This window comes from Manacus candei, unplaced genomic scaffold (genome assembly GCF_025592945.1).
Source record: "Manacus candei isolate 608988 ecotype Guabito, Panama unplaced genomic scaffold, ASM2559294v1 h1tg000018l, whole genome shotgun sequence".
In the NCBI taxonomy this organism is placed as follows: domain Eukaryota; kingdom Metazoa; phylum Chordata; class Aves; order Passeriformes; family Pipridae; genus Manacus; species Manacus candei.
The window spans coordinates 2,426,349-2,450,854 of NW_026138066.1; the positions used below are offsets into that span (position 1 = coordinate 2,426,349).

General features: G+C 41.2%; 1 long non-coding RNA gene across 1 annotated transcript; it reads left to right on the forward strand.

The window, feature by feature from the left end:
- The first annotated feature begins 17,932 nt into the window (after positions 1–17,932).
- LOC127469926 (uncharacterized) lies at positions 17,933–19,916 on the forward strand. The gene is made up of 3 exons (XR_007904127.1): positions 17,933–18,044; positions 18,909–18,974; positions 19,827–19,916. It is a non-coding gene; the product is annotated as an uncharacterized LOC127469926 (long non-coding RNA).
- The last annotated feature ends 4,590 nt before the right edge of the window (positions 19,917–24,506 follow it).

Here is a 24,506-nt window from a genome sequence, read left to right on the forward strand (position 1 = left end):
AAAAAAATGACAGAAAGTTAGCTTGCTGACATCTGTGGGAACAGCACTTTGACAATATATTGTTTATCAAGTGATTCCTCCATGATTACTGTTTACAGTAAATGCAATCAGTACTCAACATCTAGGAGGTGTCCTGTGATACTGGTGTGAGGAAGGGAGAATCTGACACTTCAGGAGCATCACATAGGTGCAGCCACGACCAGGAGGCAGTGTGGTAAGCCCAACAGCCAGGCGAATATGAGATGCCAAAAGATATAGGGTAGGTGGCTTCTTTGCACCAATCCACTACAAATAGCCCTCCACAAATATAAGCACAACAATTCTGTATATTACATGAAAATCTGACAGATTCTGGTAATTTCAGTATGGGCACAGACATGGAGGTGACCCAGGGGCAGCTCTTGCAGAAAAAATCCAACCATTCCCAGTATTTTCTCTGTGAAAGCCTGTAGAAAATGCTGGACCATTGGGTACAACTGCCAGGGCCCTGTGGGAGCTAGGCCCTCTCTCTCCATGGGAGAGCCAGGGTTCACCCCACCACCCCAGCCAGACACAGGAGCAGATGGAGGTCACCAGGGAAACCTCAGTCCTGGCAATCGGGCACCTCCCTGGGGACAGATTGAAGCTGGGCCAGAACACCAATCTGTGGGTGAGGGTCAGGATATGGGCTCAGACAAAGCCCCAGGATGGCTCCACAGGCCATGGGGAAGGGCTAAGGCTCAGAGTTCCCCTGAGCTCCTGTAGGTAGCTGGAGACCGGACCTGCAGCAGCCTTGCTGGGACAGGGATGGATGCTTGAAATGGGGTCCTAGGATCTAGGCAGGGTGGGGGGAACCCAGGGGGTTCAGGTGGGGATACTGGTGAGGGAGGTGCCCTCAGGGCCCTGGCAATAGTCACCAGCAACTCTCTGTGTCTACATTCAGACAAAGGCAGGTGCTTGTGTGCGAGTACCCAGTCTCTAATTACAAACCAGACCTCAGAAGTACAACAGAGGACTTAGAAGTAATGATATGGTGGGGAAATCATCTTATGCTACTATTTAGTCCCATCTCTCTTCCCTCCCTCCCTGGGAAGCACCTATTTTGACTGTGAGAGTAATATAATGGGCTTATGTTTGAAGGAAGAGACACTTTTAGTGTATGTGTGCTGTTTAGATAGCTTACACATAAAAGCTTGTGATTCAAGGAGCTGACTGTCTAGCTGAGATAGGCAGTACCAGAGGAAGCAGCATTAAACCGAGAGATGAGATAGCATGCAGTAATGCAAAGGGAGACAAGCAAAATCCTCTTGGTTAGTGTATGCTGTGGGTACAGATGCTGCAGCTTTAAGCATAACTTCCCAGGTTTCTCTTCATATGGGCTGATGGACAAATCTGGCACTGCAGTGATAGCAGAGGTTGTCCAGGCAATGGAGCACTGCGCTGGCTGAGAGGACCTGAACCGTATCTGTGAGACTACCATGCCCAGCAGAAGAGCACTACAAAAGCACTGTTAGCAAAAGTTCAGGCATCTCAAATAGGAAGATGAATAAGAATTGATATTTGGTAAAATATTATGACTGCAAAGTTGCAGAGAAGAAGACAAGGACCGTGGGGCAAAGAGTTAAAATAGAAAGAGTCCAGGAGAGTAGGCTGAGGTATTTGATATAGAAGGATCTCTCACAGACTGAAGCAGAAGACTGCAGATCTCTGGATGTCTGGTTTACCGACAGGACAGAGTCACTTGCAAACAGTGGATTTTGTGGCTGGCTGTCAAAATGAGTATCAGTTTTGCTAGGGAAGGAAAGTAGGGTTCAGTGAGAAAAAGGAAAGCTGCAGCAGATGTTGTTACGGGGATGATTTGGTAGTTAAGTACATGAGGTGGGAAACAAAGGAGGAAAAGAGTGAAAAAAAACGAGGGGTACAGTCTCCCTTGGAGCTATGAGAAGCAGCATGATGGAGCCTGCAGCTAAAACCAGAGCAGAGCACAGTAGGTCAGACAGGCTGGGGAAGCTGGCTAGAGAACATCACTGTATTTAAAATGTAAAGAAAAAAAAAGACAGCTGTAACTGCACTTTTGACAGTTGATTTAACAGCTCACTTTTAATTATATTTTGTCATTTGAAATGAAATGTATTCCCTTGAAATGTTTTATCCACATAGCTCTTAGCCTTTCTTCCAATTATATTGCACCCATCATCTTAAAGATTAACAAGCTTTAATGAACTCTATTGTTGCTAATTCATCTCCCTTTTATTTTGACAGTGTGACTTTTGTTTACAATTAGTACAGCTAACAATATGCAGGGTCATGTGGGTCAAAAGAAGAATGTTTCTATTCAACACAGTAAGAAAACAAATGAGTCCTTTCCTCTGGAGTGCTTGTTAGTTTTGTTTTGTTTTGTGTTTTTCTGTTTTTAATGAAGAAAAATCTCCCAGATATAGATCATCGAGTGGGACTTTATCAAACTTGAGCATGTGATTCCAAAACATACCTTTGAAGACTTCCCTTCACTACTCCCTACCTTTGGAAGTACCTTAGCTTCATAGGTACTGCAGATTTTTACCTGGTTTCTTAAGTAAGACCGATGTCATCATCCAGAATACATTTGTTTTACCTACAGAACCTCCATGAGTACATTTTTAACTCATTACTTAGTTTCAAATAGATTTGAAAGTGGAACAACAGTCTTAAATATATTAAATTCCACAAGCTTGATGAAAATAAACAACTGTGTAGAGTAGTAAGACTGTAATTAGGGTGCCCACTGTGATAAAGCCTGCAGCATGAGCTTAATCCTTATTAGACACTGAAGTCTCTATGAGAGAGAAGGAGGGAATCACAAATCCCAGCTGTGGTCTCAGAAATTGCAAGTCAGAACTCATATTCTGTAAGAGAGTAGATAAACTAAGAAGAAAAAAGGGCTTTTTGTGCCATTGCTTGCAGAATTTCTCATTTTACTCTATTTTTAGTTTAGTTAATTATTTTGACTCTGAAAATCCCTAAAGGCTCTGTTTGATCCCTGCCAATTTCCCTCTGTTTTAAAAGAGATGAGCAACTCATATCCAACACAACATCAAACCCAGTGAAAACTTTCCCTCTGAAAAGTCATCTACAGGGCAGCCTGACCAGCCTTTGGGGGCCATGGGCAGCCAGACTGGGCCCCCTGGGGAGGCCAGCCCAGCTGTGTCCTCCTTCAGAACAGCTCTGAGAACACCTGCCCCCTCTTCCTCTTAGTGTACCAACTTTGCTTGTGGTTTCTGTGCTCATCTACCAAGTGGTCAACTGGTCACTGCTCAATTCTGCTTTGCCTGAAGGGCCCTATGAAATCTTCTAACCCTCAGGCCTAGGGGCAAGGCCAGAGATGCCTCTGGGGCTGTGCCAGTGTGCACTGAACAAGTTCAGAGATGATGTAATAGAGTGACTACAATGCTGTACTCTATACTAGTTCAGACACTAGCTTGGGATGACAAACACCTCACTTTAGCCCTTGTTTTAGGGTGTTGGATTAAACCATACTGGAAACCAGGCTTCTCTTCTCACAGTTGAACGTTTTTTTCTTAAACTATGGGGTCTATAATATAATCAAATTTGCTTTTTAAATATGTTTCATCAACCACTTCTTCCTGGTTCCTGTACCTATCTTGTATTATTTTAATACAGTGATAATTTCAACATAGGAGCTGCTTAGCATCCTTTTTCATGTTTGTCTACAGCTTCCTGGTTTTGTCCTTGTGTGAGGAATGAGGAGGATAGTAAGTAATAAGAATTACTTTGGCAGTGAAATTGAGATCCTGCTTAGGCCTTGGGAAGAAGGAAAGTACAGATGTCGATCTTCAAGAGAGTTCTGGTGGCAACTTCTGCCTGAGGGACAGGACTTAAGATTCATTGTTGTCATTAGCTGCATGTGTCAATTAGCTCTAGGCATCTTCCTGCCCAGCATGCTGGCTATTTGTGAGCCCATTCTGCATATGAGAATGCCTGTGTGACACATGTTTTTTGGGGGCCATTGGACTCCAGGCTGGGGAAATGTCACTTTGCATCATGCCATCATGCCATTAGGGTGTAGTTGTTGCACAGGGCACTCCATGGCCATCTGAGTCTCTACTGTGCCTTGTTGGATCTGGATCTGTTGTTTACCCACTGCAGTGCAGAAGCATTGTAGCTCATACTAGTTTGTCCTCTTTCTCAAGGCTACTGAAAATTTTGGAGATAGCTGGGCAAAACTTTTCATGATATTGCCCTTCATAATGATGATATACAAGATCACCTATACCAGCAACCTTTTAGGTTGCATAAGAGGTCTGGAATCTCAGAAGGAGAAGGAAGTTAAGAGTTCAGCACCAAAAGCCAAAATATAATGGCTTTTGGTCCATTATATTTTGAACTTAACTTTTAGTCTTAGTTGTTGACCACCTGTGTTTCCATGAATTAAATTGTGTATTCTGAAACTCCAAATTCTGTCAGTCTTTATAGTTGTATAATGAATTTAAACCTCCTGTAATTCAACCTGAAGACCTAAAAATAGACTTTGCTTTGGGCTGCCTTTCATTTTCAGCAATTACACTATCTGTGGCTAACTGCTGTCTGCCTATTTACATTTTTACCTCTGAGTATAATCAAGTAGGTACCATATTCTCACTTTGTTATTGTTTCTGCTGGTGTTCTGCATTTCCGTGCATGGAAAAGTCTTCCCACTAGTACAAATGGTAACTGCATCTTTTTCCCTGCTACATGATGACTATTCAAGAATGCATGGGTCATACAATTCTACAACATCACCTCATAGGTCACATGTGTAGAGGCTCTGTGAACTGCTGAGCTCCTTCAGTTCCAGCAGGAGCCCTGGTGATAAAATTTGACTAGGATAGGGAGCTGGCACTTCAACAAAGAGCCCCAGAGTGAATAATGATCACAAGCAGCACAAGTATGTGGCTTTTCAAACCTCTTCTCAGTAATGTGAGAGGTTGATGAATGTAATCTTTTTCTCTTTAATGTTCAACTATCCTTGGCATAAAAATCTTCTCTGGTCTATGGCGTCATGGAGGTGTCTGACTCAGAACAGTGAGTGGCATGAAAAATGTGATGTTCACAACTTCTTTATTTTATGCATTCATGCAGAGGAGATACCTTTAGATTCCTCTGGTGGATGGTAAAATCTAAATATAAAACAGTTCCTGTCTTTGATAAAGTCAAATATCAGACTCCTGAACTGAGATCAGACTCCACGGAAGAACATTTAGATGTAGGCACACGCAACTTTGTTTGTTGTAAGTTTTCTCCCAGGAAAAAGGAGATGATCAGTGATTTCAAACAGAGCATAGATTTTAATTGCTTAGTTATTTGCCAGGAGGTAGTAGTCACTAATATGTGACTGCACTATACAAATTACTTCTGTAAAATAAACTGGTATTTTTACAGGAACGTGAATGAGATGCTCAAACTGCATTTGAATAGAATTAGAGCAGCTGACCCCTTAAATCCCTTGTGAAAAGCATGGCCATAGCCCATTACCACTGTAGCAGAGCATGTTGGGAACACTAAGGATTGGGATTTTTTTTGAGAACCTGAATACCGCTAAGTTTGAGCCATTTTCCATTCTGTGACAGCAAAACAGATTAATTGTCTTTTAGGCTCCATTTTCAGTATGTTTGTCACCAGATTGTGTGAATAGGATCATAATCCTTCTATTCAACTGAACTGTAGCTCACTGCATGACCTTTTCAACAAATGTATTTTAATTAGCTGTATGCTCACCTTCTTCCTACTGCTGAAAGCAGGAAAAATTGATTACTGACAATATGAAGTATTATACATTTAACCTTTTAGGCTGTGAATTTGGACTGGAGTGAAACCAATCTGTAAGGACAGCTACCAATATTTTACAGGTCAAACTGTGGTTGTACCCTCAGGTGCATACAGTGCACGTCTCTGAAGCCACAAAACTTCTGCAGTTATTAAATAGTCTTTGGAGATTTTTGGTCTTCTCTGATTCTTCTCTTTCCCCTTTTCTATGGCAGCCTTGAGCTCTGCATCTAAAGAGCACAACAAGGTCCCCTGGCATGTGATCTGTGCAGGGGTGAGGAACTCCTGAAAAGGATTGTCCCTTACAAGAATGTCTAATTCCAACCCATTGGTAATGTACAGCCAGGCCCAGAGCCAGCTTCTGGTTAGGAAGATGGCTGATTAGAGCTACAGTATTTCAGGACACACTCCAAACAGAACTAATTTGTCTTTTTACAAAAACGGGTGGGAAAGCCCAAGGAAAGGCCATGTTCTACTGCAGAAGCACTGGCCAAATGCTTCCTCTTCAATCTGTAGCTTTAAAAGGCTTCAAAGGCTTCTCAGTAAAACGAAAAGGATGTTGTTAGCTCCCTATGCACTGATGTATTTTGTATATTTGGCTATGGCTGTCTACCAATGCCCTCACTAGAGGACAGTGTGTCTTTTGCACCTAGCTGCTCAACAGAGTAACCTGCTGGAAGGGACCCTGGAGTGAGTCACAAGCAGCCAGGGATACTGTTAACTATTTCACTCCAGAATTGCTAGTTTGACACTGGGACATCATATCACCTCTCTGACTTTCCCTCACACCATTTAGCTGCTTTGGCAGTTCATAACTTAGGCTCTCACAGGAGGTAGGTAGCTTTACCTGTATGTCTGCATACTGCCTAGCAAAATGTTGCTGCACACAATATACCCATTGTGGTGCAAATGCATTGTCAGTGGTAATCCAGGAGAAAGGAGGGAGGAAACTGGAGTGCTTCAAAGAGACAGTTCATATGAGAAATACAGCATTACATAAGAGGGGTCTTCAGTTCTCTGCACTTCCACACCTTGACCTACTGTACCAGAGCCTGGTACAGTACTGTACCATTGGGTGCTTGGCAGTTTGGTAGATGTGCTGTGGCCAGGTTGAGTTGGGAGGAGAGCTGCCAGCCCACACACTGGGGTAGGCAGTGCAGACATGGCACTACATGCAGCCCTGGACAAGCACGGAAAATGAGATACTTGCAGCTGTGGTTGCTGAAAGCACATATTTGGACCCCAGTAGAGGGGACTGTGAATAACTTCTGGTTTTCAGGAAACATAAGTGACAACCTATCAACCCCAGCAATTGGTTTCAATCAGCTTATAGTGGTTACATTATCAAAGCTATGTTCAAAAGGAAAAGGGCAGGAAACATAATGCTTCAATGATACTGTCATTTGCTAGATTCCCTTAATAAGCCAGCTGTGAACAGATGAAATTGCTTTGTGAACCTGCTGCATGAAGCACACATTCCTTGTAGCTTTCTCATGCAGAGGAATAGCTGCTGAGGTTAGAAAATGCCCTGTGGAACAGCAGAACAATTCTGCCACCAATACCCCAAGTTAAGGTAACTCTTTTGGAAGGGTGCGAAGGAGGATTGCATGCAATGAGATCATTCTGACCTCTCTCTAGCCAGACACACACACCTATAGCAGTGATGAGGGCAGGAAGGTAAGCTGTATAGGGGAGAACAAAATAAGTGCCAGTTTGATATACGAGTACATACCAAGTTTTAAGCCTGACTCCTGCCCTTTTCTGTGTGTAATAAATGAAATGACCTTCCAGTTAAAGTGTAAGAGATTGAAAAAGACAAAGCAGAGCAGCGAGGCCCTTTTTCCCAGTGTATACTCACATTAGAATTCTGCTCTCACACTCTTGCAAAGGAAAACTGTAGCTTGAAGAGAAAACAACATAGCATTAAGCCATCCTGGTGTCAAATATTGTAAAAGAAAACAGTTAACGACACTGCATTCTCATTACCAGCTCTGGGTATAATAGCCTCTCTCCCTCATACCAAACAGGATTTCTTAGTGCTCTTTTGTGCTTAAGTCTCTAGCTTGGCAATTCCAGCCAGCCCAATGCTCATAAACTGGAACTCCTTTGTCATTCCCAGGTATTTTCTGTGGGTTTTGCTTTTATTGTGACCTGAAATTATTTTATGACTGAGTTCTACTGTTGTTTTGTGTACAGTGGGTAATGAAACACCTTTATCTGCATCTTTTGGTTCTTTCTTTTATTCTCTCAGCTTAATGACATTACTGTGAGCACCACTGGGACTGTTATGCAGATGTGCTTCATACCAGAGAAGTTGCTGCTTCAGGATAAGCCATTACTTTTTGTTGCCCCCACAGGCCTGGGAAAGATAGCTATTACACATAACTTCCTGTGACTGTTACCTCATGAAAAATATGTTATATGTCAAATTAACTTCTCAGCACAAGCCTCAGCTAATCATACCCAGGACATCTTCCTAACGAAACTCGAAGGGTATCCAGAGTTTTAATTAAAATCAAATATGTAATTGCACTTAGTTTACTCCTCAGAGATTATCCACAAAATATTATGAAATGCTTTCCTTCCATTTCTGACAGAATAAATGAAAGCTGATTTGTTTCTCTATGTAATGTTTATTACTGGGGTAACCACACTTTAATTGATGTTGACAAATATTCTGATTTATGGGGTATATAGAACAGCACATAGTCCAGAAAGCACATCTGTTTAACTTCATCATCTTAGCCATTTTTGCTTTAGAAAAGTGAATCAGCTGCCTGTCCCTGGATATTCTTCAGTCTAAAGCATATTAAAGGGAATCACCAGATTGAGTCCCAACTAGTAAAGAGAGCCATCTGTTAGGGAAAGATCTGAGCAGTAGGCTATATATGGTACTCGCCAACACACAGAGGGCAAAAGATCAACTGGAAGAATGGCAGCACCCAGGGGATTATATCTAGAAAATGGTTATCTCTTCAGTATCTAAATCATACATTTTTAATTCATCACATGGCAGACAAACAAGTCAAACATTAATTGGCAAGATAAAAGGGAGCTCATACCATGTTCTTCACTTTTCAATACGGAGGGCATTGTTTGCCAGACAGCCTAGAGAAACTTCAAATTTTGTATTTGTAAGCACCAGAAGTGAGATCCATGGGCAATATCAGACGTCAATGAATGAAAAAATAAATTAATTAAAAAAAATTAGGAGAAAGTACTGGAAGTGGTCAGTGCAAGCGTGAGTCTTTATTGGTGCTAAAACTTACTGTAGTAGTTGTAACTTCCCTGCGCAAACAAAACTAAGAATTTGACTCAGCTGTAACATAAATGAACTACATAGAGAATACATTTTCATCCACACTGGCATTTGATAAATGCTATTATGACAACTGACAGACTCTAGTGAATGGAGAAATGTATCCTACCAACAATACAAAGGGCTAAAAAATACCATGAGACTATTTACTTCGGGGCTCACAAGTCATGATTATTTTAATCTCTGGGTAGTCAAGATAAAACCACTTGCTCCATATATTTTTGTTTTATATTTATATTTTTCTATAGGCTGTATTTTCAAAGTCCATCATCAAAAAGACTGTTAAGGTACTCTACTTAGAAGATTTGGAATACCTAGACATCCAAAAATGATCACTCCCAATCCTAACAAGGTCACCATAAACTCTCTGAGGCAGATGCATTGTTTTAGCCCACACTAAAATAAGAATTTTCTCTCAAATGAGAAAAATTCTCAGGAGAGGACTGTTTTCAATTTATCAAAGTACATATGCAAGAGCAGAGCAGATTCTAGCAAACTGCTAGTTCAACACAGCAATGGTAAAACTTGTCAATTTTTGATTACTAGCATTTGGGTTTTCCAGTTCATAAAAGTGCTTGAAAAGTCCACCTGTTTGGGTGATGGATTGCAGTGGATCAGCTATGAAATGAGTGAGAACACATAGATTCTGAAAATTGTAATATACATCTAGAAAAACTGTTAAATATTTTGAAAAAGTGCCTCTCATTCTCTTTTCATATCTGCTTCTGAGCCAAAAGCTGCTGAAGCATCTGCAATGTGGTGTTTCAAAACCATGTGAAAGAAATGTACTTTTCTAAATGATAAATACCAACTACCCAGTTTGAACTAGAAGAGGTTTCTTCCCTAATTATGCTTGGGATCATTCTGGATTATTTGTTAGAGGCCAGGATCATAGTGGTACAACTGGTAGGGTAGTTTCCCAGGCCTCCTCAACTGAAGCAGATAGTGAACACTGCAGAAATATTTACTCACAGTAAGCAAATCTTTAATATATGCATCTACAAGCACTTCCTGGGAATGAAATGAAACTGTATTTCCAGTTGATTGCAAATACTTGTAAAAGCAAAGAACAGAGAAACTATTTTTGTAATAAAGGTCACTGTTTGTATTTTATTAACTTTTTAACTGCTAAACATATGGGGCTAAATTGAAAGCCCCAGCACAAAGCATGTTGTGTTTATGTAGTAATCAACACAATCTAGTGTTCTAAAAGCCCATGATAGAATAACACAGCACTTAACTTGATCCACATGGTGTCGGTGGCTCTTGTCTTGAGGTGGGTGCTGTGAAAGTTAGATGTGTCGAAACAACTGGAAAAATGCAGTCTAGCTATTAAGAGAATGCTGTGGATGAACATGGCACTAGGAAACCCCCCCAAAATATCTCCAATGCAGATACTCAGGGGTAAGGTCCAAAAGTAAGCCTGTACAGGGTGCAGGGCTCTCCTGGGGGCACAGAAATACTGGAGTAAGATGAAGAAAGCCAAATGAATATAGGTCCATCTGGACAACCATCAACCGAGACCAGGGAAGAGGGAGATGGTGGCCCCAGAGGAGGGGGCAGGAGAGAGTTGGTCATGGTTTTCAGCCAGAGTGGAGGCAGCAGGAGGCTGTGACAGATGTGCTCTAAGACCCCAGTCCCGATGCCCCAAGCTTAACTGGGAGTATTACTTTTAAAAATATACAAGACTCCAAAAGTTTTGCCCAACAAACTTTTGCAGAGCCTTTCATTCTTAATACCTTAAAATAGCCTAAAGAAAAGAAACCACACCCTTTTCTCAGGAGATACTTTTAATTTTAGAAGGAAATAAGGATCTTGGCAAAAGTTTAAAAGGGGTAACATACAACCAAGTAGTGCATTCCACAAAGCACTGACCCAGCACATGCCAAACCACATAACTTAGCAGATTCCAACCCACTGGTTTTGTGTTACCCAAACCAAGTAAGTAAGAAAAGACCAAAGAAAGAAAATTATTAAGAGAAGAAACAGGAGTAAAGTAAGAGAGAGAAAAGTGATTAACAAAAGATATTTAGAGAAAAATAACTACCACCGAAGAGTCTCATGGAAGTCTGGCTCCACATAGCGATGGCACCTCCCTAGTGAAAAGGCAAGCTGGAGCCCATGTGCTCCTGTATTTATGTGCTTTGGCCCTCTGTGGCCAATCCTCCCAGACTGGACCTCTGGCACTGAGCACTGCGTGCCTCCAGGCCGGCGTGAGGGGTGATGTAGAGGCTGAGTCAAGGGTTACAGGGGGTGTGGTGTGGGCAGCTCCCAGGCTGCCCTTTTGACTGACAGTTGCTCCATGCAGGCTCCATGAGCCCTGCCATATGATTTCCCAGGCTTCCATGTGTGTTCCATGCGCCCTTCCATGCACAAATGCTTCAGTTAGTTCCAACCCAAAATAATGTAATAATACTTTTACTGATCCACTCTCTCACAGGTGCATGATGTACCTTCAATGTAATAAATACAGCCAAAATGCCTGATTAAAGAGACACTTAAGCTACGTTAAGCACAAAGCAACTTCTTAGTCTAGTCTAGTCTACAAAGAAATCAGCTAAAGGAGAATCCAACCTGGATCTGTCAGTGTGATTCAGCCAGTGATTATTTAATGAAGTATTTGATCAAATGACTCAAACTTTCAGGCAGTTTGTCAACTGACTGAAAATGAACACCAGAGGTCTGACTACATTCCTGAAGTCATGTGCTGAATTAAACAGTCAAGTACATAAGGGGTCTAACAGTGCACAGTGTGCTCTCTAAAATGAGATTTCTTTCATCCTTCATGCCAAAGATTGGCCTTCCCTTCTTGCAACTGATAAGTGAGGAAGGACACCCTGCAATTCTTTGCCTGTGTCTGCTTGGTTTGTAATTTGTCCAAACCCTCACTGCTGACGGGCAGCAAGGGGAAGATGAGGGCTGCAGTGTACTCTCTTCTGTGTCAGTCAAAATACTCTGGCCTGGAACATGAGATGGGGAAGAATGCTCTTCAGGGGCTGGAGAAAAAACTTCATCTCTTTCTGTGGAGCTTTTCTTGTGCTGCCTCTCAGAGCAGATTGCATTTCCTCACCTGCTGGAGTAAATGTGGGTTGAGTGATTTCCGTAGTTTGATTACAGCTTTTGCTCTGAAGTTCTTTGCTGAGCTCTTTCACCATCCCTTGGTGACCACTTTTAATTAATTCCTGAAATACAGAGGGATGTCTTTGCCAAGTAACTTCGCTCACAGACAGAGTCTTTTCAGGGTGTACACTCAGGCCCCTGAGTGGAAACTTAGCTGCATGCAGCAATATTCTCCACAGAGCATGTAGATAGGTTGCACTGTTAAGCACATCGCTTCATCATGCCTGCTTCAGTAATGTGAAGTGCTGTACTGAAAGGCAAGGAACAAACTAGCACCTTTTCATGCTTGTCTGCACGGCCCTCTGGTGAGCAAAGGGAACTCCAGATACAAGTTCTCCCCGGAGAGTTAGTGATTAAAGCAAACCTTCTCTGTGTTTCCTCCAAGAGAGGGATGAAGAAAAAAACCATGCTTATGAGCATCACTGGTCCCATCAGGCACTGCTGGAGGTGATGTATGTTGCTGGCCCCAAAATGCAGCCTTAGGAGAGATTAGAATATAGAGAGAAGCTTTGTGGCAGATTTCCCAACATACAGAAATTCAAAAAGGTACTCTGTGAACTGAAAATGAAACATATCTGTCTTTGGGAAAAGGCTTTCCCAAGCGCTTCTTCATATTCCTATGTATTTGTTTTGTGTTCAGCTTCAAGCAGAAAACAGCTTGTAGGAATCCTCCAAACTCCCAATCCCCCGTTGCCTTCAATGCAAGGAAATTGCTTGAGAATCCATGGCTGTCCAGATGTTCCATAGGGAGGAAAGATGACCTCCTCTGAGTACTGCAGGCAGTTCCCTTGCCAAAGAAAAGCCACGCACAAATGACATCCTGTTGGTATTTCTGTAGGGCTCCCTCACCCAGTGGGTTTTAGAACATATCTTACTCATCTAGATGAGTTACCACTTCCATTTATTCCAGTCAAAAGGCCTAAGTTAAAATGGAAATGAATGTGTTTATTAACTTCCCTTTCATTTATATTTGTTAGCTTTTCTCTTATGCACAGTGTATATTATAATGAATTAAAAAATAATAATAGCTAATCACAGCCTGGCAGGGATTTTTAATGGATTTAATTTTTCTCTATCATGCTTACATGTAATCTGTACCATTCAGTGTTTTATGGGCTTGTTATCACTCTAGTAGTGTTTGCAGTATGTGCCTGGAGTGCTTGCAGAATAATTGCAGGAATTACAAATTCCCCCAAGACCAACAGGTGCTGGTTGCCTTTCTCAAGACAGGCAGCACATGTCCTGTGTCTGAATGGCTGGTTTAGCATGATTCACATCATAGGGGTTTTGTCTTTCCCACAACCACTTTGAGGGAAGGGAGCATTTAATGGAATGCCTTACATCACATAATCGGTAGGTGTCCTGGAAACAGCGCTCAGGCTCAGCCCTTGAACTGCCCTTGTTGTGCTGAAGCTGACAGACTCTGCATGCTTTTTGTCAGAATGAAAGGTGGCTACCTTTCATCGCGTTGTGACATATTACATAAAAATTATGACATTATTACGTGTGAAATAGTAGAACCTGAACACTGACCTATGTGGGCATGAGTGATGTATGTGTCAGCTGTGGAAGAGATCAGGACAGACTGGAGTTCATCATTCTACCCACACAGGTCCTGCCACTGTCGTGGAGCAGGGGGACAGTATTTAACTTCTTTTTATAAAGCAGGAATCCATTGTAATGCTCCAAAATATTGAGGATAGTTGGTCCATGCAGTGCAGGAAGTACTGTTGCTATGGTAACCAGTTCTGTATCATTTCTCATGTGTTTCTGAAATAAAAAACTATATATATGTGTGTGCATTATTTTTATTAGACTGTTGTACCTTCGGAAAGCATTGCTCAGCTTTTACCTCAGAATCAACAGTTTAATTTCAGGCTGGGTGGGTACCAAAATGATAATCATTATTATTCCAGATGTTTTTTTGGTGGCCTTTGTGAATTTACTGATGGTCCCAGCTCAACAGATAGTGACAGATGTCTACACTATTATTGTCTACTACAATTAGCACTAATTGGTACCTCTATTGGCAGTGGAGGTTGGCTAGGGATTTAATCGAGATGAGAGATGAACATGCTTTCTCTGTGTTCTACCCTTCTTTCCCCAAATAGAGAGGAAAATACACCTGAAATAAGTCCTCATGGTCAAAGTAAAGAGAGAAAGTTCCAATATTTATTACTTGGTTTGTTCCTGAGTGGTGGCTTAATGGAAGTATTCAATCTCTGAGACTTCCAATTTGGCACTTTTCAGGTGAAATTTTCATTACTAGCCTAATTTTTTCCAGGTGCATTTCTGCAGCTGCTGTGTATTGTGCCATAATTTAGCACCTGCAGTTCTTTCTAACAACACGAATTTCTAACCAGGAAAACAAAGGTTGGGTCCAGCCTTGATTTAAATAAATAAAATTTTAAAAAGCAACCCCATCATGAAAAGAGCAACAACAATATGCTTTTAAAGAAGGTTTAATCAAGCAAAAGCATTAGCAATACAATACTCTTTGTTGATAAGCATTAACAAAAAGAGGAAGGAATCTCTGTGTATTGCATTTTAAATGTTCATTTTCTTAATTGTTACTTCCCTTTGTAGAAGAATCTCCCCCATTTGTTAATTTGTTTCTTTTCTTCTTATGCCTGACAGACAGCTCTAACCATGTTAAATTGTTTGCTTGTGATAGGGGAAAGAGGTTTTTTATTTATGCCTGTGAAGTTAGCTGAAAGTCTTAGAAACGTGAAATTTATAGCAAGTTCAAAACAGGTGAATTACACTCCAAGTAAGTGTTGGCAGCTCTTTATCTTTTCCTTGTTTTCCATATTTAATTCCACCCTTGAAAGATGGAATATGCATCATTTCCCCATCATCTCTCTCTGGTTCACATTGAGTGAAGTGTTTTGAATTAATTATGTTAAATTATTAATAACTCAAGATTTGAAAACATTACAGGATTTGAGTAATGTTTTATCAGGCAGTAGCTGTATGATAATTCTGACGTTTTCATATGGTAAAGTACACTTCCAGCTGATAGGTAAAAATTATGACTATATGCTGAAAGCACTGAATTCAGTTCATTGTGAAGCATAATAAGGTAATGAACATTGAAGCTGCATATTAGAAAAAAACCTTCTGTTAATGAATAGACTCCAGGAGAAACAATGAAGACAGCATTTCTTAGGTCATGTAAAATGAACCGTACAGATATATGGAATACAAACCAGCTCCATATTGGTAGGGATGTGAATGACATAAGAAGCCTTTTCTGCATCCAATTCATGTGATTCTCTGATAACAAATAGTATCTGATATATTGCCTCTATCTGTCAGTAATTAACTGATGGCTAAGTTACAGTCCATTTGTCAGGGAAAATGGAAAATACTGTTAACACTAGGCCCTCAAAACATGGCTTTGAGCTGCTAGAATTACTTTAGCATAAAGGGCCAAATACAAAGTTTATCTTCTGTTAAATCTCCCTGACACTTTAACTAGGGCTATAAAATAAATGGTCATCTAAATCAAACTGTATTAATTTCAAGTATTATTTGGACCCATTTTATGGCACTACAACCATCCAACAGCATTTAAGGGAGAGGCGAGACAGCTGACAAAAGATCCTAGAATTAGTTCTATAATTATTTGCACAGGGAAAATGGCTTCTTTCCACAGTCAGATCACAGTGTAGTTCTTGATACATTTCACCAGCCTCGCGTAATAAACCCTGCAGAGGAATTAAAGAGCCAAGAAATATAGGTTAGACTCACAAGGCAGATGCCGGCACTTAGTGCTCATTTCAGCACCCCCAGCATGTGCAGACTGCCTCCTCTGCTCTGACTCTGGCTCCCTGACTGCCCATGCCTACCTCCTGGGAGCTGGGGGCCCAGGCTCAGGACACTCCTCCACCCAGACAGGGGCTTATGCCATTTCTCAGGAGAGCTGAGAAATGCCTACCCAAGGCATTTTCCTGGGGTTGGCACAGTTCCTGTTCCTTGTATTAAGCAATAAGCCATTAGATGGGCTTATGAGGAAAGAGAGCAGAGGGGTGCCTAACTCTCCTTTAAAAAGTGGGATTTTGCCTTGCTCTGATACTTGCAGTCTCCTGGAGGACAAGGTCCTTGTATAGAAGCATTGGCAGGTGGTGGCTCTGAACCCGTTTTTCTCGCTATATGGAGAAGCCTTAAGCATCCAGCTTGGGGCTGTGGTTTCCTTAAGAAGGCAGAGTGCCTAAAAGCTGTGTGGCATGATCTAAATCTTACTGGTGGATCTAGACCCATCTGACTAACAAGCCTTAGTGTAAGAGACAAAATATTTATACATCTGTACTTGTATACCTAATCATAAAGGATTGTATTTCCTAAGGTATGTAGACATCTGTTGAGTCATGTAACTGCTAAAGTGATTTTCAAATGTACCTTAGTAGCTTTGACAGCCAGTTCTTATTTCAAAGAATTATTTAGACAGCCAGCAAGATTTTCAAAGCATTTATCTATTTCTCTGAGTATTGTACATCTACTGAAAACCGAGCTCACGGTGTTTTGCAGGGAGAAGCATGATGCTATTAATACACATCTATAACATTAAAACACCTATTCACTGACCATTTTATAATGTATTCTATAAGTCTTGGCATCTGATTCAGTGTTTGCAAGGACTCATAAAGGACTGGGCTTCGTCTCCAAAAACAGCAAATGCTTTACTCCTCTTCTAGCCAATAGGTTTTCAGGTTGCTTCACCACTTTCGCTCTTGGTATCTGGCATTTCAACACCGCCTCCTGTCCTTGCATTGCCAGATCCTCCCATGTCTTAGGTGTGTTAGACATTTCCCAGGGACTAAGCACAAATCCAGCCTGAGAAAAAGTTGAACCAATATCTTTCTTTTGACTCCTTAGTTTACATAGTACCCACAGTTGAGCACACTGTTCTTTTTCTGACTCCCCAGCCAGGCCTACAATTAAAATTTGTTGTCATAGTACATGCAGAAATACAGGGTGTCATATCTCAGCTCTCTTCCTTTCGTGTTGTTACTTCACAGTGTTACAAGCGTTCATGGTGTAATCAGGATACAGGCGGGCAGAACTGGAGCAATTTGCTCTGTAGTTGCCTTTACTTGAAGTTCTCACTGTCTTGTAATTAGCTGGAGTGAATGCATCTCCCCAGCAGCACACTGTGCACCACAACATACTTTGGAACAAGGTGCAGGACTAGAAATAAAAGCATTTTATTCGGGGTGCCAAAGAGCTTAATGTAGGTGCAACACCGAAATTCGCTTATTATAGTCCTTCTTGCCTAATTAATTCCATTGATACATTCAAGTTAATCAGAGTTTTGTTGACAGTCTTTAACAAAGGCTTTTTCTTTTCCTTTTTTTTTCTTAGTTTAAACTGGAATAGTTTTATTAGCTTGTTTACTTCAGAACAACGTGCCACCTTTGATTAAATTCCATGTGGATTTATAACTATGTCCTCCCCATGTTTCTGTGACCTTTACGGCACATCTGATAAAAATAAAAGGTCATGGATTCCAAAAGAACTGGTTCTAATAATAATGTCAGGCAGGCTCCCCTGAAAGTGTGTGATTTCCCTTCTTTCTTCTCTTCTTTTCTTCTTCCTCTCTCTCTTTCTTTTGCTGCTTTTTCAAAGTAAGATGAAAATTAACATGAATAAAATTAATGATTTAATTTTGCAGGAGAAAGAAGAGGGTTTATAGTGCTCCACTGGGGAAAAGGGCTTTTGTCTTTGTTGATGACCTAAACATGCCTGCCAAGGAGAAATATGGTGCCCAGCCTCCCATTGAACTGCTGCAGCAATGGATTGACCACGGCTACTGGTTTGACAGGTGCAATAAATATTAATTAGTGTGCTTGGCTACAGAGGAGTAATGATATACACTGTTTCTCTGAAGCGTTAAATTGTAGTGTTAGTCTTTTATAATTCCTCATCTTCTCAGTCACAACAGGAAAACACTCTGAGTTACACGACTCCCTGTATAGGAAAAGAAATAAAGGCTTATATGTTGCTGTGAATTACAGCACGAGAAAGCCAAGCCTTGTGGGAGAAAGACACAACATGCATTTTCATGTTTTTGAGAAAACATCATCAGTATTTAAGCCAGCTCAAACCACTTTCAAATAAATTTTTGGTTCTTAGTTGTTAAGGACTGAAACAAAATAATTTATCTTTCAGCAAATGACTTTGAGGTCGAAATGCAGTTGAAGCAGCTTTTCTAACACACAGTCGGTGTTTAGAGGAACAGTGTGTAATAGACTCAGACATTTTTCTGCATGATTCATATTAATACTGATTGCTAGAAAGACTTCAAATTCTCAGTTGTTTATGTCTCATATATATGAACATAAAAGGTTTCTGTTGTTTAAGAGTGAGCCTACTTCATCTGCTGCTTTAAAAAAAAGTATCTAAATTTGAACAGAAAAAGTAAAATAACACCTAGCCGTGGAGGCTCCTTTACAATGCTTAAATATTAGAAAAATGTAACCATACTTTATGACAGACTTAATTTATACACCTGAAGTATAAAGCAGCTGCACTTTTACCAAAATAATAGGCCATTAATTAAGAACTGATATTTCTTGTATAATTTATTATTGTTATAGTTCATAATTATGTTTGAACCACTCATTAGACACATTACTGTACTGAAAATATTGTTTTCTAGTAATGCATATTTAACATTGTATTGCAGCTTTACACGGCAGTCTCAGCCTGTGATCCCTCAGTGCTTTTCAGAGAGCGGCATGAAAGTTGGCAGGTACTGTCTGCATTTCAGTTGGAACACCTACCTTTCTCTTTACTCTGACCAAATAAAATAAAGGCTTCTGCCCATTTTCAAGTCTGATGTTTTCTCAAAAGTATAGAATGTTTCTTAATATTTTCAAAGTGAATTTGCACTTGAAGCTTAAAGCATTAGGTAGAACCTTTTTACCACTTTATACTGAACCTGAGAAAGAGTGATTGAAATGCATGGAATTTTCCTGCTCCAAAATCCCTCATTTTCTAAAAGTACAGCAGCGGTTTTATTCTTTTAGGAACAATAAGGCTTTTCATTGTCAGAAATATTCATCCTACCCTACCCTCTGTATGAACCATGAGATGGGAAGAAGCAGATGGGGACAATGAGAAAACAAACTCATGCCATTTGAAATACAAAGGTTTTGCTCCTTTATATACTCAGAATTACTTGTGCTTGTGGGTGCAGCTTGTCACTTGTCAGCCTGTCTGGATGAGCAATATACACAGAAAGAACAATTTGAGCAAGATGGTCTTTGCTGGATAAACAACAAAGCATTAGTTACCTGGAAGGCAGGAAGACTGGCATGTTTTTTCCCCCAATGACAGTCTATAACAAGCAAATATTTGCTGATAATGTCTGACAATATAGCCACAGGAAGAAGCAGATGAGGTAATTCTAGGTAGTGTCCTTTACTGTCAGAGGGATCCATGGCTTTCTAAGGTGATTAAACTGTTGGTGGCAAAGCCATTGAGGATGCTAAATAGGAAAGATTTGCTCACAAAAGACTCACTACTGCCTCAGAGGCTGCTTTCTGTCACACTATGTGCGAGGTAACTGCAGACAACAAGAAAGGTTTCTGATTTCATGCAGGTAAGAAGTCCCAAGAAAATCATGCCCTTGTGTTCGGATTATCTGTCAGCCCCTGCTCCCTAAGAACTTGTGAACCAGTTTTGACACAGCAATTGCAGTCTCAGAGATGTCAAAGCATCTTAAACACACAAGGTATGATGCCATCGAAGGAAGGATGAGAGGGGTGCAAGTGTTGTGTGTGGTGGGGTATTGGGCTGGGAGGCCTATGGGGGCCATACTATGGAACCTGAAACTGTAGAGCTGGATGAAGGGGTGAAAGGACCCTTGGTTTTCCAGTCCATGAAACAAATAATTTTTATTCTAGTAAATATTCAAGACAGCTTTGCAACTACTTGCAACTACATGCTTCATGGCATGTTTTCATTTCTCTACCAGTCAAAGCTTTTCTGTGAGTTTCAGTCCCCTCCAGACTGCTGGAGCCCAACATACCAAGCTCTGCACTCAGACTACCTTGAGCATGCCCCCATACCTGCATGTCATGGTTTGAGAACTCCAAAATCCAATTCCCTAGTCCAAACCCCCTTCCACATCTCAACCCAGTGTGAGATGGGTTTTCCAGACACCACACGAGATTCAAAATGGGGGAAAGGGAATATATATTACAATGACTGTACAAATAAATACAATACATTATATACAATCTTAATTATCTCTACCATGACATAAGTATTTACAATGGATCAAATCTCTTCTCCCCTCCAAATAAAAGTCCAGGAGGGAAGAAGGAAAGATCCCTTTCCACTTTCAGAGCAGCAATGTCTTTAGGGCAGCAGCTTATCTTCTTCTCATGCAGCAGCTGTAGCTGGATCTCTGCCGTACACGCGAGGGGGTATCCAAGCCCCCTCGCCCACTCGTCTCCAAGCGAGGGTCTTCTTCCATGGACTGCGTAGCAGGGACAAAACTCGTGTCACCACGTCATATCATGGGGTGTAAGACCCCCATGAAGGTCCCTTCCTCAGGGGTTCACCCCTGAGTCAGAACATCTTGGGCAGCATTCAATTGAAAGCCTTTGCCTCAAGAGTTCTACCAGAGCTCCTGTGCTCTGTCTCAGGCTGCCAGCTTGGCAGCAGCGGCGAGAGGGGGCCAAGGTCACCCCCTCTGCATTCCTTTAATCATCCCAGTCCAGCTTTCCAGGACGCCTGAGTTTTTCAGCTCTTTTCTGCAGTACTGCTGCGGTTTTAGGGCTTCCATTCAGTAGGAGTCCATCCTTTCCACTTAGGAAAGGTCACGAAAGGAGTTTTGGGTTTTTGGTTCAGTTTCTTACCCCAACTCTGTCTCTGTAGATCTTAGTTGTGGTCTCTCTGCTGCTGGCTCTCTCTCGGCTCTCTCAGACAACTCTGTGTCTTCCTTGGCTGCATGTTTGTTGCTGCTTCTTCAGTTATCTCTTGGCTCTTAGCCACAGTCTCTGGACGCTGCTTCTGCTGTTGCTCTGTCTCTGCTCACTTACGGTGGAGAAAACTTCTTTAGCTTCTCAGTTACAGACCTCAGTTCAGTTTAACACTGTTTCTGAGTTTCTATGACCCCAGCTGGAGGCTGGGGGAGCCCAGAGGCCCCAAGGGGATCTCAAACCATGGCACTGCATCAGAGGGAAAAGCAGATGGAGTAAACTCATTCATAGCAGAATTATACCACATGGAGAGTCCCCAATTACCTGTTGGATGTGAGTAGCTCCATCACCTTTGCACTACCCACGTTGAGTGAAGGAGCACAAGCCAGGAGATAATATCTGACCTCTGGAATAGCTCCATCTGGCAGAAGGCTGCAGCTGAGACTCCTTTGGGGAAGCTCTCTTCATGACATAAGTAGCATGGCACCCTTTGAAGGGGAGAGTGGACTGCCAGAAGGGATTAACAAGCATGATTCACTCTCTTACAGCTAAAGGTGTCATGACCTTTAATCTTCTTTCTGGGAATTTGTTTAAAACTTACTGCAAACGCACAGGTATACTTGTGTTTACTTGTCTAGGCTTATTTATTTGCATCTGTGTGTATCACATTCAAGTCTATTAGGGGTTTGCCTTGAATATGCTAATGAAATGCTTAGACAAACATGTAGATGCCCTGTGCAAATGAGGTGTAGGAGGGGGGATCACAGTGCAGTAATGGGGGAAAGAAGATCTAAGCTTAGTTTTGGATGAGGAAGCCTTGCTGGCTGGAGCCACGTGTATCACCAGCAGAAGATGGGTGTAGTCCACAGGAGAAGCAGAATAAATGTGATTCTGAGCAGTATCATCATCATTTTGTATCCACAGTACATTCATCCATGTGTTCATTGATACATCTGTTGTATACCTAGGTCTTTGTACTCCAGCAAGCCTTAAGTTATATAAGCTGTTGCACATCTGCACCTAATAGACCATATGTTACAAAATGGCTCTGAGGTGGCAAAATAAGGATGTGCTCATGCTCAACATGAAACAGAAAACTTAACTGTACTAGGAGTGGAGAAATGGATGGGACATGTGGCAATGAAAAGGAACAAATCCCGCCCTAAGATACATACTGTGATGTGGGTAGCTTTTCCCATGATAACAGAACCCTGTTATTTCCTGATGCAAGGAAAGAAATACTGCATGTGTGAATCTCTCTCTCTCTTACTTTCTCTCTCATTTGTCTTCCTCCCCATACATGGGCCTTGATTGCCTTATTTACCAGTACTGTGCCTCAAAAAGACTGTATTAAAAAGGTTAAATTTAAATGCAGTACAGCTTAGTCTGTTTTTTTTCAGAAGCGGGTCCTACAACCAGTGGTTGGCCAGATAGTCTTGTATCCTCAATTTATATCACTTTAAAACTATGGCTTTTCACTCATACAGTTCTAGTGGCTGATGAGAAACTTAGTGGATGTGTTTCTTAGATGGATCAGTCCTGCTTTTGGAAATGTTTTTCATTAAGCATGAATTGAACTTGGTGTGAAGGAATGTGTAATTGGAGAATTTTATAAAGAAACATGAGATGTGTTCACTGGGTCCTTTGTAGATCATATGGGTGGTTGAATTACTGGGATATTTGACTCAACCAATCTGAGGCAGTCACATTCACCTCCAAGTAGAGTAAGAATCTTCCAGGGCAGGCAAAAGGATGAACTTCAGCTCTTTTTGGGGATGAGCAAACGAAAGCATGTCAGCCAGACAAAAATGACAGAAGGCTTTTGTCACCACACTTCTTCCATCCAGGCATCCCAAAAGACCCAGAAGACATTACAAAACTGACAAAGGTCAGAATTCTGGCATATGTTGTGTGCTATTTTCTCTCCCTGTAAGTATCACACGTGTATCCTGGATTAATCAAGAACCAGCTGTTCATCTGTCCACTCCTTGGTTCTAATCATTTTGAGGAGAAAGAAACATGCGCATAATGTATATATTTATATCTCTCTCTCTTTCTCTGTATATATATATATGTGTGTATATATATATATGTATATATCTAGAAATATAGTTAATATAACATCATACAATAGCCAGTAGATCTGTGGATGTTTATGCCTTTTTATGTAGATATGAACACAGTAGGGAAGCAGTCCATCGTGTGGGACTTTCCATCATAACAGCTCTTGATCAAATCAGGATATTTTCTCTCATTTATCTCAATAGGAGAAGTCTTTGCCCCCTCCATGCCCACTTCTCAAGAATCCTGTGAATTTGTCTGAAAACTGCAGCAGAGTCTAACCCGAGGTCACTACAATCTGTTAATTTTGGTAAGGGATGAAAAAATCCTAACTCACTAGCCGTGCTGGGTGAGGACAAGAGGTCTAGAGCATTGTAGTTTGCATTACAGACCTGTGTGACTGTACTCAGAAGAGTCAGAAGCTCTGCCGTGGTGTCAGGGCTAAGCCTAAGGGCTGACTGCCTGGGCTGCCCCTACTGATGCTCATGAGAAGTAGCTTGAAGCTACCAGAAGGGCATTCACAGCAACATGGGCTTTATAAGCTGCAAATCTTGCCTGAAAATCTGTGCAAATGCTTAGTTGTCTGTGCCATTCTGTTGTCGGTGCTGCTTCTGCTGCCCCAATTAAACACTGTTATCCGATATTAACTTACTTAATATCGGTTCAAACATACCTCTGGAGACAGTAGTCACAGTAGTGTCTGTGGAAGAAAACAATCACAAGGATGTACACATTTGGGTTTGAGGTTTTAGTTCTGCTAATGAACAAAAAAATACCATGAAATGTGGAAAACTTGGGGGGAGATTGACTGACTTCTCTGCAACTTTTCATCTACTGCATCCTGTCTCTATACCCATTGCTTCTCTGTTCCTAACCTGCCAGTTTTCCCACTTGTTTTCTTCTATACCTCTCTTTTTTAAAATGAACCCCAAGTCACCCTTTTTCAGTCTTAGATAGAATATTTCATACTCTTCTCTCTCATGTGGTTCTGAGACATCATAGATGTGAAACCAACAACATTTGGTCCCTGACAATTGTCCCTACCCTCTCCAGGCCAAACTCAAAGTGTTCGATTCCCAGTGTGGACAGAGAAAATAAGTTGAGCTACCTAAGAAAGGACTGTCGCAAATGGTTTGTGTTCTCTGTAGGGCACAGAAGAAGAAGAAGAAAAGGAATTTTCCCCTTTCTGCTCACATAACAGATAGTATGAATCTTTCTACAGCAATAAAATATTTCAACAGCCTCTGAAGATGCCTTACAGAGTGCATAATTTATTATTTCTTCATACAGTC